The following is a 16,773-nucleotide window of genomic DNA, read 5'->3' on the forward strand; positions in this document are numbered from 1 at the left end:
GTCTACCCATGTGACAAAAGGGGATTCAGTTCCCTACTCTGACCACATCAGGGAGGGACTCCAATTACCACTGAGAGCTTTCAATTCCCTATGTGTCAAAACAAGGGACTCACACTCTTCATGCGAGGGGGGTGCTCTTCAGAAAATGACAGTCACTCCTTCCGTCCCACCCCACCCGACCCCACTCCACCTCTCCTCATTTTCACCCCTTGTTCTACTATTTAGTTCAATTGAATTGTTGGTTTAAGAAGAACTGCTAATGGTTTCCATTGTCATTAGTACACACGTCTTCAGCTCTTTCCCCCTCCACTTTCTTTGGGGTCAAGAGTTAAGTCTGTCACTCTCACCAGGTGAGGAAGTGTAAGTGTTCAGATTGACCTTGCATTAAAATGCGTTAAACTAATCGTTCACCTATAACTCCGACATTCCAATTGTTTGTGTCATACTCAGGGTATTTCAAATGAAACCAAATACAATTGCATGACTGGGTTTTACTGATCCAGTCTTTCACAAACAGTATCCATGGTCGTCTGTGTTTAAATATACCTGAAAAGCCAAATGCCTGTTTTTGTTTGTGGCTGTGGCACACAAACAGGCATGTGCTTTATGTGGATTCATCACGTCAGTCGTTCAGTGGGAAGAGTGGATCAAATGTTCCAAGCAGTGTTTGTGTTGCGGCGCATATTGTCCTTTGACTAATGAAATGTTTCTGCCCCCTACTGATGCAAACATGAAATAGCAGACCGACTTAAATTAGCTCAGTACGAACCAGGCCACTCCAACCTTGTTCCTGGAGAGCCAGGAGAGCTAGGTTTTCGCTCAATCTCTAATCTAGTGCACCTGATTCTAGTAATTAGCCGGTTGATAAACTGAATGAGGTTAGTTACAGCTGGGGTTCAAGTAGAAAAACTATAGGAGGGCAGTGCTCCAGGAACAGGGTTGGAGAGCATTGGACAGAAGCTGAAGAATACTTTTGTTGGTGGTCATTTCTCAGAGGTCAAATAAAACATCTTTCCTCCTCTCATTGAAAGTATTGTGACGTGAGATGATCACATCATTTGTATTTTGTCATAAATACCTGTCTTTATCTTTTGGGTCATTCTTGAATTACGGTGGCATTTTACGCCTCTTGCTTTGCAACCATGAAAAACCCTGTACAATGACATACACATTGTACATGTCTTTGTTTATAATGAGTTGTTGATCAATAAGTCCTTTTATACTGCAAAACTGTATCTTTATGCATTGTATAAAGTACTAAGGTCAAGCACATTGGCTTGTTCTAGTAGTGAATAGTGTTGCAGTGTTTTGGGGATTTCAGATCTTATGCAAGAAAGTAAACAAGCATTTCTTTTTTTATTTAACCTATATTTAGCTAGGCAAGTCAGTTAAGAACACATTCTTATTTACAATGACGGCCTACCCCGGCCAAACCAAGACAACCCTGGGCCAATTGTTCCACTTTTTTGGTTACTACATGATTCCATATGTGTTATTTCATAGTTTTGATGTCTTCACTATTATTCTACAATGTGGGGGAAAAAAGAAACCCTTGAATGAGTAGGTGTCCAAACTTTTGACTGGTACTGTGTGTGTGTAGTGCATTCCGAAAGTATTCAGACCCCTTTCCTTTTTCCACATTTTGTTACTTTACAGCCTTATTCTAAAATGAATTAAATAAAACATTTTCCTCATCAATCTACACACAATACCACCTAATGACAAAGTGAAAACAGGTTTTTAGAAACGTTTGCAAGTGTATTCATTTTTTTTTTTAACTTAAGTATTCAGACCCTTTGCTATGAAACTTGCAATTGAGCATTCTGTTTCCATTGATTTATCCTTGAAATGTTTACAACTTGATTGGACATTATTTGGAAAGGCACACACCTGTCTATATAAGGTCCCACAGTTGACAGTGAAGGTCAGAGGAAAAACCAAACCATGAGGTCGAAGGAATTGTCTGTAGAGCTCCGAGACAGGATTGTATCGAGGCACAGATCACAGTGGCCTCCATCATTCTTAAATGGAAGAAGTTTAGAACCACCAAGACTCTTCCTAGAGCTGGCAGCCCAGCCAAACTGAGCAATCAGGGTAGAGGGGCCTTGGTCAGGGAGGTGACCAAGAACCTGATGGTCACTTTGACAGAGCTCCAGAGTTCCTCTGTGGAGATGGGAGAACCTTCCAGCAGGACAACCATCTCTGCAGCACTCCACCAATCAGGCCTTTATGGTAGTGGCCAGACGGAAGCCTCTCCTCAGTAAGTAAGTACATGACAGTAAGTACATGACAGCCCGCTTGGAGTTTGCCTAAAGGACTCTTACCATGAGAAACAAGATTCTCTGGTCTGATGAAACCAATATTGAACTGTTTGGCCTGGCAACATTCCTAAAGTGACGCATGGTAGTTGCAGCATTATGCTATTGGGATGTTTTCAGCGGAAGGGACGGTGAGACTGGTCAGGATCGAGGGAATGAGCAACGGAGCAAAGTACAGAGAGATCCTTGATGGAAACCTCTGCCAGAGCACTCAAGACCTCAGACTGGGGCGAAGGTTTACCTTCCAACAGGACAACAACCCTAAGTACACAGCCAAGACAGCGCAGGCGTGGCTTCAGGACAAGTCTCTGACTGTCCTTGAAATGATTTTATACCAATAAAATTGCTAAGGGATATACATTTCGTTTCAGAAGTAATACAAAAATTCTCAAGAATATGTAACAATTATTGGCACCCCTACTGATTTTATAAATAAAGTCAAACAAAATAAAAGCATTAATATTCTACTATTTTAAGTTCCTCTCAGCTTAAAGGCCCATGAACTGAAATTCTGAAACTGGAAGACAATGCCCACCATTTGCCTCATGCAGTGCAAGACATCTCCTTCGCATAGAGTTTATCAGGCTGTTTATTGTGGCCTGTGGAATGTTGTCCCACTTCTCTTCAATGGCTGTGAAAAGTTGCTGGATATTGGCGAGAACTGGAACATGCTGTCGTACACATTGATCCAGGGCATTCCAAACATGTTCAATGGGTGACATGTCTGAGTATGCAGGACATGGAAGAACTGGGGCATTTTCAGCTTCCAGGAATTGTGTACATATCCTTGCTACATGGGGCCACGCATGATCATAATGAAACATGAGATGATGGTGGCAGATGAATGGCACGACAATGGGCCTCAGGATCTCGTCACGGTATCTCTGTGTATTCAAATAAAATGCAATTGTGTTTGTTGTCCGTAGCTTATGCCTGCCCATACCATAACCTCACTGCCACCATGGGGAACTCTGTTCACAACGTTGACATCAGCAAACCTCTCTCCCACACGACGCCACACACGCTTTCTGCCATCTGCCCGGTACAGTTGAAACCAGGATACTTCCGTGGAGCGCACACTTCTACAGTGTGCCAGTGGCCATCAAAGGTGAGCATTTGCCCACTGATGTCTGTTATGATGCAGAACTGCAGTCAGGTCAAGACCCTGGTGAAGACGACGAGCATGCAGATGAGCATCCGAGACTGTTTGCACAATCGAAGAATTTCTGCACAAACTGTCTTGTCATATGTCTGGGTGGCTGGTCTCTTATCCCACAGATGTAGAAACCGGATATGGAGATCCGGGTTGGCGTGGTTACACGTGGTTGTGAGGCCGGTTGGACGTACTGCCAAATTCTCTAAAATGAAGTTGGAGGCGATTTATGATATTGAAATGAACAATCAATTCTCTGACAGCAGCTCTAGTGGACATTCCTGCATTCAGCATGCCAAGTGAATGCTCCCTCAACACTTGAGACATCTGTGGCATTGGGTTGTGTGACACAACTGCACATTTTAGAGGGACCTTTTTTGGTCCCCAGCACATGGTGCACCTGATTATGCTGTTTAATATACTTGTTGATATGCCACGCCTATCAGGTGGATGGAATATCTTGGCAAAGGAGAAATGCTCACTAACAGGAATGTAAACATTTGTGCACAAAATTTGAGAGAAATAAGCTTATTGTGAATGTGTAAAACATTTATTTCAGCGCTATGAAACCTGGGACTAACACTTTACATGTTGCAATTCAGTTTGATATATGCAGTAACTTCGGAAAGTATTCGGACCCCTTGACTTTTTCCACATTTTGTGGAAACATCTCAAGCTCTGTCTGGTTGGATGGGGTGCGTTGCTGCACAGTTATTTTCAGGTCTCTCCAGAGATGTTCGATCGGGTTCAAGTCCGAACTCTGACTGGGCCACTCAAGGACATTGAAAGACTTGTCCGAAGCCACTCCTGCGTTGTCTTGGCTGTGTGCTTAGGATCGTTGTCCTGTTGGAAGGTGAACCTTTGCCCCAGTCTGAGGTCCTGAGCGCTCTGGAGCAGGTTTTCATCAAGGATCTCTCTGTACTTTGCTCCGTTCATCTTTACCTCAATCCTGACAATTCTCCCAGTCCCTGCCAATGAAAAACATCCCAACAGCATGATGCTGCCACCACCATGCTTCACCGTAGGGATGGTGCCAGGTTTCCTCCAGACGTGACACTTGGCATTCAGGCCAAAGAGTTCAATCTTGGTTTCATCAGACCAGAGAATCTTGTTTCTCATGGTCTGAGAGTCTTTAGGTGTCTTTTGCAAACTCCTAGCGGGCTGTCATGTGCCTTTTACTGAGGAGTGGCTTCCATCTAGTTACTCTACCACAAAGGCCTGATTGGTGGCGTGCTGCAGAGATGGTTGTCCTTCTGGAAGGTTCTCCCATCTCCACAGAGGAACTCTGTCACTCTGAAAGAGCTCTAATCGGGTTCTTGGTTGCCTCCCTGACTAAGACAGTTGTGTGCCTTTCCAAATCATGTCCAATCAATTGAATTTACCACAGTTGGACTCCAATCAAGTTGTAGAAACATATCAAGGATAATCAATGGAAACAGGATGCACCTGAGTTCAATTTTGAGTCTCATAGCAAAGAGTCTGAATACAGGTTTGGACACACCTACTCATTCCAGGGTTTTTATTTTTACTATTTTCTGCATTGTAAAATAATAGTGAATACATCAAAACTATGAAATAACCCATGGAATCATGTAGTAACCCAAAAAGTGTTAAACAAATCAAAATATATTATTCAAAGTAGCCACACTTTGCCTTGAGGACAGCTTTGCGCATTCTTGGCATTCTCTCATCCAACTTCATGGGGTAGTCACTTGGAATGCATTTTAATTAACAGGTGTGCTTTGTTAATTTGGAGATTTTTTTTTCTTTCTTTCCTTAATGCATTTGAGCCAATCAGTTGTGTTGTGACAAGGTAGGGGTGGTATACAGACGATAGCCCAATTTGGTAAAATACCAAGTCTTTATTATGGCAAGAACAGCTGAAATAAGCCAAGAGAAACGACAGTCCATCATTACTTTAAGACATGAAGTTCAGTCAGGAATATTTGAATCTGGAAAATTTGAAGAACTTTTAAAGTTCTTCAAGTGCAGTTGCAAAAACCATCAAGCGCTATGATGAAACTGGCTCTCATGATGACCGCCACAGGAAAGGAAGGCCCAAAGTTACCTCTGCTGCAGAGGATAAGTTCATTAGCGTTAACTGCAGTTCAGATTGCAACCCAAATAAATGTTTCTCGGAGTTCAAGTAACAGACACATTTCAACATCAACTGTTCAGAGGAGACTACGTGAATCAGGCCTTCATGGTCGTGTTGCTGCAAAGAATCCACTACTACATGACACCCAATAATAAAAAGAAACAAAGAAACATGAGCAATAAATATTAGACCGGGGGTATTCTGTTCTTTGGTCTGATGAGTCCAAAATCAGGTTTTGGGTACCAACCGCTGTGTCTTGAGACGCAGAGTAGGTGAACGGAGAATCTCTGCATGTGTTGTTCCCACCGTGACGCATGGAGGAAGAGGTGTAGGGGTGCTTTGCTGGTGACACTGTCTGTGATGTATTTAGAATTCAATGCACACTTAACTAGCATGGCTACCACAGCATTCTGCAGTGATACGCCATCCCATCTGGTTTGCGCTTATTGGGACTATCATTTGTATTTATTTTAAACAGTACTTTTTTTCTCATCTTTTAGCAAAGGTACCAATAATTATAGACCTGACTGTACATCTCTGCTTACACTTGAACCAGCTGCGTTGAAAAACAAACCTGTAAGCAAAGCTGCAATGATATTCATAAAATACAGGGGCTAATAATAGCTGAAGGGATGGTCATGAACATGAAACCCTGCCAGCAAATGATTACCTCCCCATGTACAAAAACTATTTATGGCATCAGCTGGGTTAGTCAGGTCAATATATTTGTGTCAACACTGAATGACCATCTGGAAAATAGTGTTTTTTTTCTCATGACTTAACTCCTCATTGGGGGATCTACTGTTAGGCAATACCAAAGGTTCTCATGCCTTTTTGCTTAAATGTTTTTCATGTTACCATTGTATACACCCTAACAACATTTTCTTATGTTCCTTATCTTTTGATTCTTTCAAATTCCTCAGACCTACTCATTTTGAGAGAGGGCAATGCATGTAACCTTTTATGCTTTTGTCATAGAGAGAAGTTTTGTCCTGTCAGGGTTAACTGGATACAATACTGTATTTATCTGATACGTTGAGGTGAGAGACTGGTTTTATATTTACCCTGGAAATAAGGATATGTCAGTGTCAAACTAGGAGATCTGTCAGTGTCAAACATTTTGGCAACGTGGAAATTGAGTAGACCTGCGTTGAGTGAGCGTTATGAACTACATTTCCCATCATTCCGCTGACGTCGGAGGGCTTTGTTCCAAACCACACGGTCGCCATTTTTGTTGAGTATTTTGAGTACTTATCAGTGGTCGTGACATAGTTTGCAACCGTACTTGAAATATCGTTCCCTTAGCTTGGCTAGAAAGTACAGGGTCTTATTTCAGAACTTGACAACCAGTTGTTTGAGGTGAGGGTATTTTTATGTTTAACAGCGAAATATAAGCTCATTACATTAAACTTAAAAGCGCAATAAACCATCTTGACGTTAAAGCTAATGTTAGCTACCGAGCAATCAACGTTAGCCAAGGCTCTTCGCTCCGAGAACTGTCAAAGTTGCAGCATGTTAGCTTATTTCGTGTTATTTTCAGCTTGTCTGAAGATAACTCTGATATTGGCATATCGAAACTAAACGATAAACAGTTGTCTAACGTTAGTTAGCTACTTGTTGTGTGCTTACGTTAGTGCAGTAGGGTTTTGTTGGTTTGTTGACATAGCTAGTTAACAGTTAGCTAGCGTTAGTTAGCTAACATAACACAAGGAAGTGGTTTCCACTAACTTAGTTACCACAGCCACGTAAAAATTAACGACAACCACAATTTAGGTTTGTCTTAATTTAAAGTTAGGGTTGGGTATACATTTAGCGGTGGTTTTAGGTTTAAAATCAGATTTTAAGTAAAATTGTAGAAATAGGCGGGCTTTATGATTATGTTGTACGACCCAAGTGTTAACGAGTTACGTTACTGATATGACACAGCTAACGTTTCATGTGTAGATTTTAAGCGATTTAAACAGCATCACACATGCCAGCTAGCATCTGTCCTGTATATCAGCCAATCATGGGTTAGCCTACTTCAGCTGTATTAATACATTTTGTTCTGAAGGCGGAAATGAAGTATGTCCACAGTCCAGTCACATCTGACACGATATGAGACGTGACAAGCAGACAGTCAGGCTAGCTTTTCGCCAGGGGCAGCGCGTTCCCTTCATTGCAGCTGGTATGGATTTTACAACCAAGATGTATAGGAATGCATGAGGATAGGCTTTCTAAGCCGTCTTAATTTTTATTGCTTAGACTCACTGCCTTTCCTTGTTTGGCAGATGCGGCGTTCCAAGCGCATGCGACACCCTGATGGCTGGGTTGAGGAGTATAGCTATGAGGAGAAGCAGGACATTCGCAAACGGCAGAGGCGAAGTTCCCATAGCAGTGACCGGGAAAAGAGACCGAGGCGGTACCACCACTACAAAACATACGAAAGGTAAATAAGGCACTCTGCTCATGTAACATCAACTATTCAAGCTAAGATGAATAATGAATGTCATTGAATCTATTTAGGGTCAGCATTGTTGAAAGTGTTCAGCCAACATTCTTGAAGATGCTGTCATAAAACTATCAGAACATATAACATTTTTATTATGGCAAGGGGAATTCAAATGTAAACACCACTGACTATTAATTGTAAACAGTTATACAATCGATCACAGGAACAGTATTTCTGAACATTAACTGGCATTTTGTTCTATTTACAATTTATATAGGCCTAAAAATGAACATATACTTTTGTCTATTTACAATTGCATTGAACAAGTATGCAAGTACAAGTTTGCAGGTTCCACAGCAATCATAAACACAGTATTGACCAGTACATCCTTGGTGTGCTTGTGATCAAGCCCTAAGTAAGTTACAGCTCCATGCCATAACATGACATGCTGGGAGGTGGGATTTAAAACTATAACATTGTCAGGTGAGGGAATGACCTCCATTCCCGGCATGTATGTGGAATGTGTGTGAGAGGTTGGAAACCCCTCTTACAGGCATGACTGTGCAGTCCGATCTATAACATGGGTGTCGGTGGAGAGGGAAAGGAGGTCTGTAGACACTTGGCTGATGCTGCCTACCGGCGCCTGACCGGCCAAGACATAACACCCCTGCTGCAAGGGCTGATGAATAATACCACACGCCTGAGATGACCTTATCCACATCCTTGTTGTATTCTGTATTCGTCCCTTATTCTCATCCTTAGCAAGTGGCCGTTTGTCGAGCCAATGAAGGTGATCAGTCAGAATTTCACTTGCAGTGCATGTGTATGATCGCAGTTGTATCCCATCATACAAACCATCAAAAGATTGCTGTGATTTTTTTTTTTTTATCAAGCAATGTCTCCCACTTGATAATGAACATGAACGTGTAGTTTCCAGGTTGAGTGTGTTTTTAACTGTAGTCTACCTTGACTACAGGTGTCACCTTGACTCTAAGAAGCTGGAGCGCAGAGCCCAGGAGCCCAGTGTGGAGCGAGAGAGCCATGGGGACAAGGAGAGGGATGGGGCCAAGGGTGAGCCGTGTAAGGAGCGGAGGAACAGAGACTGGCACCACTACAGCAAATCCTCCGCACGCAGTGGCCGTAGCCACCAGAGCAGTCGCACACGACACCGCTCCCGCCGTCACAGCCAGGGGCGCTCTGACTCGGTATGATACTCTCCACCTGTCTAACTCTTTCTGTCTGTGGAATTGGGTGATCGCATAGTAGAACAGTAATCATCTATGGTTGATCATTTTGTTATTGGGGTTATTTGAACTTGCATAATTATTACTAATTGGTCTGGTATTCCAAAAACAGTGCTATGCTTTATTATGAAAAATAATGTTAAACAATCATTTCAATCTTAAGTGATTGGAATGAAAGTTTGGATTAAGATATTAATTTCGGCACAAATATTAGATGCTATGCTTCCATAAAACTCAGCCATTGAACCGTGGATGATGTTCTGCTGCACTTCTGTTGTATAACTACTCTTATCATTTATTGAAAGAACTTCTATTGTGAGTCATGTCTGAAAATATGTTGCCATGTTTTTCTTCTGTAACACACATTATGGTGGCACCTGTGCGTTTCTCGGGGATGCATTTGAAATTGCTGCTGCCGTGGCCTGGCCTGGGTTTCTGAATGGGCCGAATATCCTCCCCCTCATCAACTTCCTCCCGCTGAATGAATGATTGGCGCATTCTGGCCTGGTTCTGGCGGGTTTATGATGATCATGGTGGTGATGCGGTTGGCCATGAACCCCCCCTCTCCAGAGGAGTCACCGCAGGAAGAGATCCAGAAGTTTTGAGGATGATGAGGAGGGTCACCTGATCTATCACAATGGACTCGTACTAAAAGCAAGATGTATAGAACACAAACCTTTCTTTCTGTAACCCTTTTGTCTGATGTATGTTTGAATTATGTCAGTGTAGGTAGGGTATAGCTTCGGGGCATTGGAATCTTTTTAAGAAATATTGTAAAGATTTGGAAGATTTTTTTTCCTCTATCCGTCTTAGCAGTAAGGCTAGAGAACTATTATTGTAGTAGTTTCCTAGTAATAGGAGTGAAGTGACACATGCTATGTAGCCAGAGTGAGTAGCTGTGGTGTAGACAGCTGCTAGTCTAATTATCTGTTCTTGTGTTGTAGATGCTCTGTTCTGATGTACTAACAGCTTCTCCTTTGCCCCTTTAGATGAGATTGTATCCACTTTAGGAGAAGGGGCATTCGGGAAAGTGGTGGAATGTATCGACAAACCGAAGTAAGTAACATCGTTAATTTCTTGTTCAGGCCAACCGAATGGGTTTACACTCATGGCATTATCTTCTCTCTGTCGACCTCTGCTTTTGTAGTGATGACACGAGGGTGGCGCTGAAGATCATTAAGAACATTGATCGTTACCGGGAGGCTGCTATGTCTGAGGTAGAGGTGCTGGAACAGATGAACTCCCTGGACGACGAGAGAACCTTGTGAGCAACCGGGACTAAGGGACACACATTTTAGCCTACAACATTCTTATATACCTCTGACCAGCTGCTTAGCTGATTGGAGGTGATATACGAACATGTGGTAATCAATGTTCCCTCTAAGCTGCGCGTGGCCGCGCACTTCCTCCAGGACTGCCAGGCGACCCGAGAGATTGAACTTCACTGAGTTCGCCCCGTTAGTTTGCACTATATAGATAGTTTTTTCTGTGATTGAAACAACATTATATCAGCCCCTTTTTTCAATGCAACAAACCTAACCAAATCTAACTTTGCAATATTGAGTTTGTGATTTAGTTGTAGGCGGAGGGGTCTTCGGTCTTTCAATCACTCATGAGTGAATGGGCTTTTCAGATCAGAGCACATAGCCATGCGCGTGCACATTTGTTGATATTCTTTGATAGTTATTAGCCCAGTTATAATTAAGTATAGGTCAGTAATGGGGAATTACCGCTTCCTACAAGAGTGCAATATATAGGCTACAATTCAAGCTCTCTTTGAAAAGCCAGTCTGTTAAAAAAGCTTATGTCTTAATTAAATGGGCAGTTTTGTCTTTTGACGGGCCTCTAATATGCAAATAAGCCAGTAGGCAGAGGGATAGCCTACATTGTCTAATTCATTGTATGGTAATTCATTGTATTTAGTAAAGTGTATTATTTTATTTTTTTTGCATCAATACAATGAAGTCACCTATTTGGCCCATGATGTCACAGACCAAGTAAAAAATCATGAATTAATGTCAAGCCCTTCATGTAAAAACGTTTTTAAAAGTCTCATGCAATGTAGGCCTGCATTGAACAGCACATATAGGCTACTGTAGGCTACATCATAGAAATCAAAAGCTATTTCCATGTGGAAGTGTTATGGGATTTGCTCCATTGGTTTTGTTGATAGGCCTACATTATGCTCAAATTGGCTGCTGTCTAAAACTGTAAGGGTACTGTCTGTGTTCATTGTAAACGTGTGCCGAAAGTTGCACGAAATTCTCACAATGTTCAAGATTCCACTCACAAGACCAAAAATGTGCCCAGTGTCCCAAAAAAAGAGGGAATATTTGTGTTAATGTGTTTTCTTATTGCCCTCATACAGTGGCTGTGTGCGTATGCTGGACTGGTTCGATTACCATGGCCACATCTGCATTGTGTTTGAGCTTCTGGGTCTCAGCACTTTTGACTTTCTGAAGGAGAACGGCTTCATGCCTTTCACTGTGGACCAGATCAGACACATGGCCTACCAGATCTTCAGAGCTGTGTCCTGTGAGTAAAACTCTGGTGGTGCAAAACTCTGTTCAGGAGGAGTGTACCTTTTTTTCCCTGTAGGCCGAATCGTCTCTTATTGTGATGACTGCTGCTGCCTTCTTGGCCAGGTCTCCCTTGTAAAAGAGACTCCCTGTCTCAATGGGACTTTTCTGGTTAAATGTAAATAGATACAATATACAGCTTGATGTGTTTAGAAAAAGCAACATGGAAATGGGAAGTTCTATTTCTGTATATTGATTTGAACATCAAGTGTCGAATTTGAATAACCTAATACTAATTATCTTAATTTGAAATCATTGTAACTTGCACGGTGTGCTCTATACCATCAGATGGTGGATAGTTTTCTTCATGTAGATTGGAATTTAGGAACATAGGAAGGTATCGTAACACCTACACTAATTTTTGTTTTATAGTTCTGCATCGAAATAAACTGACCCATACTGACCTGAAGCCAGAGAACATTCTCTTTGTCAATTCTGACTATGACATGGAATACAATGCCAAAATGGTAAGTTGTCTGACCACTGTAAGTTGAGAGCACACATATACACACACACACACGTCCATTACTGCTGATCCGTAGCTTTCCTGGTCTAAAAACGTGCAGGGAGGCGATTTAGATATTGACAACCTTTATTTACACATTTTAAAACACTTCAGTTTTTCCAGTCATGACTATCATCCAATCCAACTGTCAACGGTCAATTTATGGATACAAGTATGGCCAGATCAGCACACCCCTACCCAGTCCCCTCCAGTCAGTAGGTCCAGATCGGCGCACCCCTACCCAGTCCCCTCCAGTCAGTATGGACCTATGCAGCAGACAGCGTGTAATAAATGTCTTGTGTTTTCAAATGCAGAAACGGGATGAGAGAACTTTGAAGAACCTAGATGTGAAAGTGGTGGATTTTGGTAACGCCACCTTCGACCACGAGCACCACACCTCCGTGGTCTCCACCCGCCATTACAGAGCACCGGAGGTCATCCTTGGTAAGTGGCGAGAAACCAATGTGTTGGTGAAAGTGAAGAATGCAAGTCTAAATTGTTGTAATGTTTGTTTTCACAGAGCTGGGGTGGAATCAGTCATGTGATGTGTGGAGTCTGGGCTGCATTCTCCTAGAGTACTACCTTGGGTTAACACTGTTCCAGGTAGGTACAGGAGCAGTAGAGGTAGTTTCTTTCAGCAAAAATATTTGTACTGATACAATTGCCTTCCTGGCATTTTTGTAGCCTGGGTGCCAGTTTTTCTGCTTAGGGCTGTGGCGGTCATGAGATTGTCAGCTGGTAACTGTCATGCAAATAACTGCCAGTCTCATGGTAAATGACCAATAATTAACATAAACATGTTTAGCATCTCCGGGCTTCCACACACAAGCCTACAAGCAACTGATGTGGAGACTAATAAACCCCACACAGCCGACACCAACACAATAAATCCATTATTTATTTTGGGAAGGTCTAAAGAAACATTATGGTTTGAAGAAAATGTAGCCCATTTCAGAAGAATAGAATGGCATATTCTGAGTCGTCCTAATATCAGGCCCTGATCTGGCTATGCCATATTGCTGTGGGCTGCACTAGTTCATATAGAAGACAAAATTAGTGTAATTCTTCTGGCATTATTTTACAGTAAGAAGAATATAATTGAACACAGCATAATAAAATATAAATTATATTTTTCCCAAATGATTTCCGGGGGTGTGTGCACATAGTTGCACACTGTTCTGTGTTGAGCACTTAACAAAGTGAATTCTCCCCCATGAACTCGGGGAGGGGACTGTGGATCACTCTCCGTTCGTACGTTAGTCACATGCGATATCTGAGAGCACTGGCCCGATTTTGACAACTTGTGTGAATGATGTATCTTGCCATAGAGATCCTTCATTTACAAAATTACCGATTGGCCCAAGGCAGGACCTACATTAATAGTCACACGCGATCTCAATTGGCCTAAGTCTCTCATTCAAAATTTGACGAGCACTTGATAATATTGTCACCCATCAGACTATCCTCAATTTAATCCGGTCTTTTACATATAGTCTACTAATGTGTGGAAGTATTTTGGATTTAGAATGGCCCACCAAAAAATGTAACATGTCATCCTTAGCCTGCACTCGAATAGCGAATGTAGGTTATGTGCGGTTATATAAAAAAAAAATGATATGCCTGGTAGGCTACACCGGTTGTAAAGCAGATTCATGTCCTTAATTTTAAGAATTGAGCAAATAATATTGCAGCACGAGGAAAGCTGGGATCCTCTTTAAATAGTGGCCAGTCAAAACTGTTTTCACATGCGATTGCACTTGACTGGGCTCATAAGAACCACCCTGTTCCAGGGGTGTACAGGCTACGTTTAGTTATTCGGCCACTTTAGTTGTGATACAAACCTTATCAAAACATATAGGCCTATGAACTAAGCTACGTGATGCCTGCGACTGCTTTGAAAAAGGTGCAAAAAATGTATGTGCCGCTTCTTGCCTTAGACTGCACACGCTGGGCATCATTCAAACGTGATAATATTCTCACCCCTCAGACTATTCTGAATACAATTTTGTCTTTACATGTACTAAATAATGTGTGAAATTAGTTTGAATTGAAAATGTGCAATTATCATGCACCTGTCGGAGCCGGGGGAAAAATAGATATGTCATCCGTATGCACTTGAATATTGAATGGAGGACGCTTTTCCCGCAGTTCATTTTCATGCCAGCCAGGTAGGCTACTACAGTTGTAAAGCAAAGCAATGTGCTGAATATTAGGAAGGTTGAGAAATAAATAAGGTAGGCCTAGCCTATGGAAAGCTGATGGATCCACTTTTTGATAGAGGCCATCAGCTTTTCTCACAATTACATAGCCTATAGAAATGTTGCGCAACAGGGCCAGGGCTCATGAAGGGTTTGATTTAGATTTTTGATTGCATTTGCATTGATGTCAGCATGATTAGAGGGACAATAGAGCGCTGGGTACCAGGCCATTAGCGACTGTCCGTGAGCAAGTTTGGTAGGCTACTAATTACCATCAGCGGCGGCATAGCGCAGTTTTGGAGAAGCCTAGTTACCTTGACTCAGCAGTCACATAGAATTTGACTGCTGCTGTAGCGGTAACACAGTCACCGTAACAACCTTATTTCTACTCTCTTACCATCTCCTGGAATTGTCATGCTATGTTTTGTCATGACCATGGAGTAGGCAAAAGCACAAACAGATCTGGGACCAGGCTAATTTTTTGGGGGGGACTTTAACTTTGTGAAATTTCAGACGCATGACAGCAAAGAACACCTGGCCATGATGGAGAGGGTTCTGGGGCCCATACCTGTCCACCTGCTACAGAAAACCAAGTATGTTTAGTGTTTGTTGATGATTTTTCGTTGATAACCCTAAGTCTCAATTTCAAGATTTAGATGATCATTGACAAATGGTTGTTGTCAAGTAAGAGTGTGTAAATGTATGTTTTTAAATGGTCCCCCAGGAAGCGGCGGTATGTGCATCATGACCGGCTGGACTGGGATGAACACAGTTCCTCGGGGAGATATGTGAGGAAGCACTGCAAACCACTCAAGGTAAAACTCAAACACTATTACAGTTACCTGTATGATAAGCACCATGCACCACAATGGAAGTAAGTCACTGACTTGATCGTACTGTCCCATTTAATAAAATGTATGTACTGTGTTCTTTAAAAAAAAAAAAAGTTTTTTACTAGTTTATAAAAATCAATCAATTCAGTAGCAACTAGCAAGCACCCTTTTGTGAATCAGAAATTCCACAATACAATCGCTGGAACAACCTCAATTGATCTGCACACATGAAATACTGTACAACAACTAGATGCTGTTTCTAATATGTACCGTTTCTCTTGTCCCGTTAGCAATACATGTCCTCCAGGAGCTCAGACCACGAGCAGCTATTTGACTTGATCCACAGTATGATGGAGTATGACGTGTCCAGGAGGCTCACCCTGGAAGAGGCCATCTGGCATCCATTCTTCCACCCCATGAGGAAGGAGAGGAAAAAGTGACCCTGAAGACCACAGCACGCACTACTCTACATTTCTCTACTCCAAGGGAGACTTTTATAGGCTGCATCAGTCCGCTATCTATGAGATTATTACCCTTGTTTACATACCGATTGAGCTTACCTGCCTGCTTCCTTCAGATTTAATTTATTTAACTTGTGAATCCTCTTGATCCCTTCTGATTTGTGAATAAATTTGTTTACTATGTTCTCAAAATTGTGTTCCTTCACATTGAACTAACCCCTTTTTACATTTTTTTTAAACTTCAGATTAATTGATTTGACATAGAATATTGTCAGCCACATTTGACATCATCGGGAAAAACTTATTGCTCATTAAAGTTGATTGATTGCTAGACATATTTTCTGGTCATTTTCAAGGCAGCATGTTCAGTAAGACAAACAGTGATAAGAATGCAGTCTGTTGGTCTACTTGTAGTAGTCATATTTATCCAGTTGATGGCAATACAACATCCCATGACTAGATTCCAGTTCCACACATGCAAGAGATGGGATTTGAAATAGACAAGTGCACTTTCCTTGATAAGTTTTAAAATGTATTTGTTGATACAACATTTGAATAAATAACATTGAGTGTGACATTTCAATCCCCCCATTATTTTCCATTAATGGTTAATTTTATATTTCAATATTCTTTTCAAAGTACGGTACCATTGAATAGATTATATAAAATCAATGAATGTTATTACTTTGCTTTGTTTTATTACATTTCATTGGGTTAGTTTAGAATAAGAGTTTAATTCGTTTAATTATTCAGGTTTTCATCCATTTATTCACCATTATTCTAGAGGTGAATTCTCAGGCAGCGTATTTTTATTGAAGGGACTTCAGGGAGTGCTAAGAATGGTATTTGGCATCCTGTCTGTGTCTTACTGGTCTAAATCATTCGACCTGAGAGCGCGTGAGCGCAACTACACAGCCCACGCTACTGTTGCGTCCAGCTTTCCTCCCCATTCA

At 41.7% G+C, this 16,773-nt stretch overlaps 1 pseudogene; it reads left to right on the forward strand.

The window, feature by feature from the left end:
* Window positions 1–7,651: 7,651 nt before the first annotated feature.
* On the forward strand, window positions 7,652–16,395 carry LOC129868684 (dual specificity protein kinase CLK1-like; annotated as a pseudogene).
* The last annotated feature ends 378 nt before the right edge of the window (window positions 16,396–16,773 follow it).

This window comes from Salvelinus fontinalis, chromosome 13 (genome assembly GCF_029448725.1).
Source record: "Salvelinus fontinalis isolate EN_2023a chromosome 13, ASM2944872v1, whole genome shotgun sequence".
NCBI lineage: Eukaryota > Metazoa > Chordata > Actinopteri > Salmoniformes > Salmonidae > Salvelinus > Salvelinus fontinalis.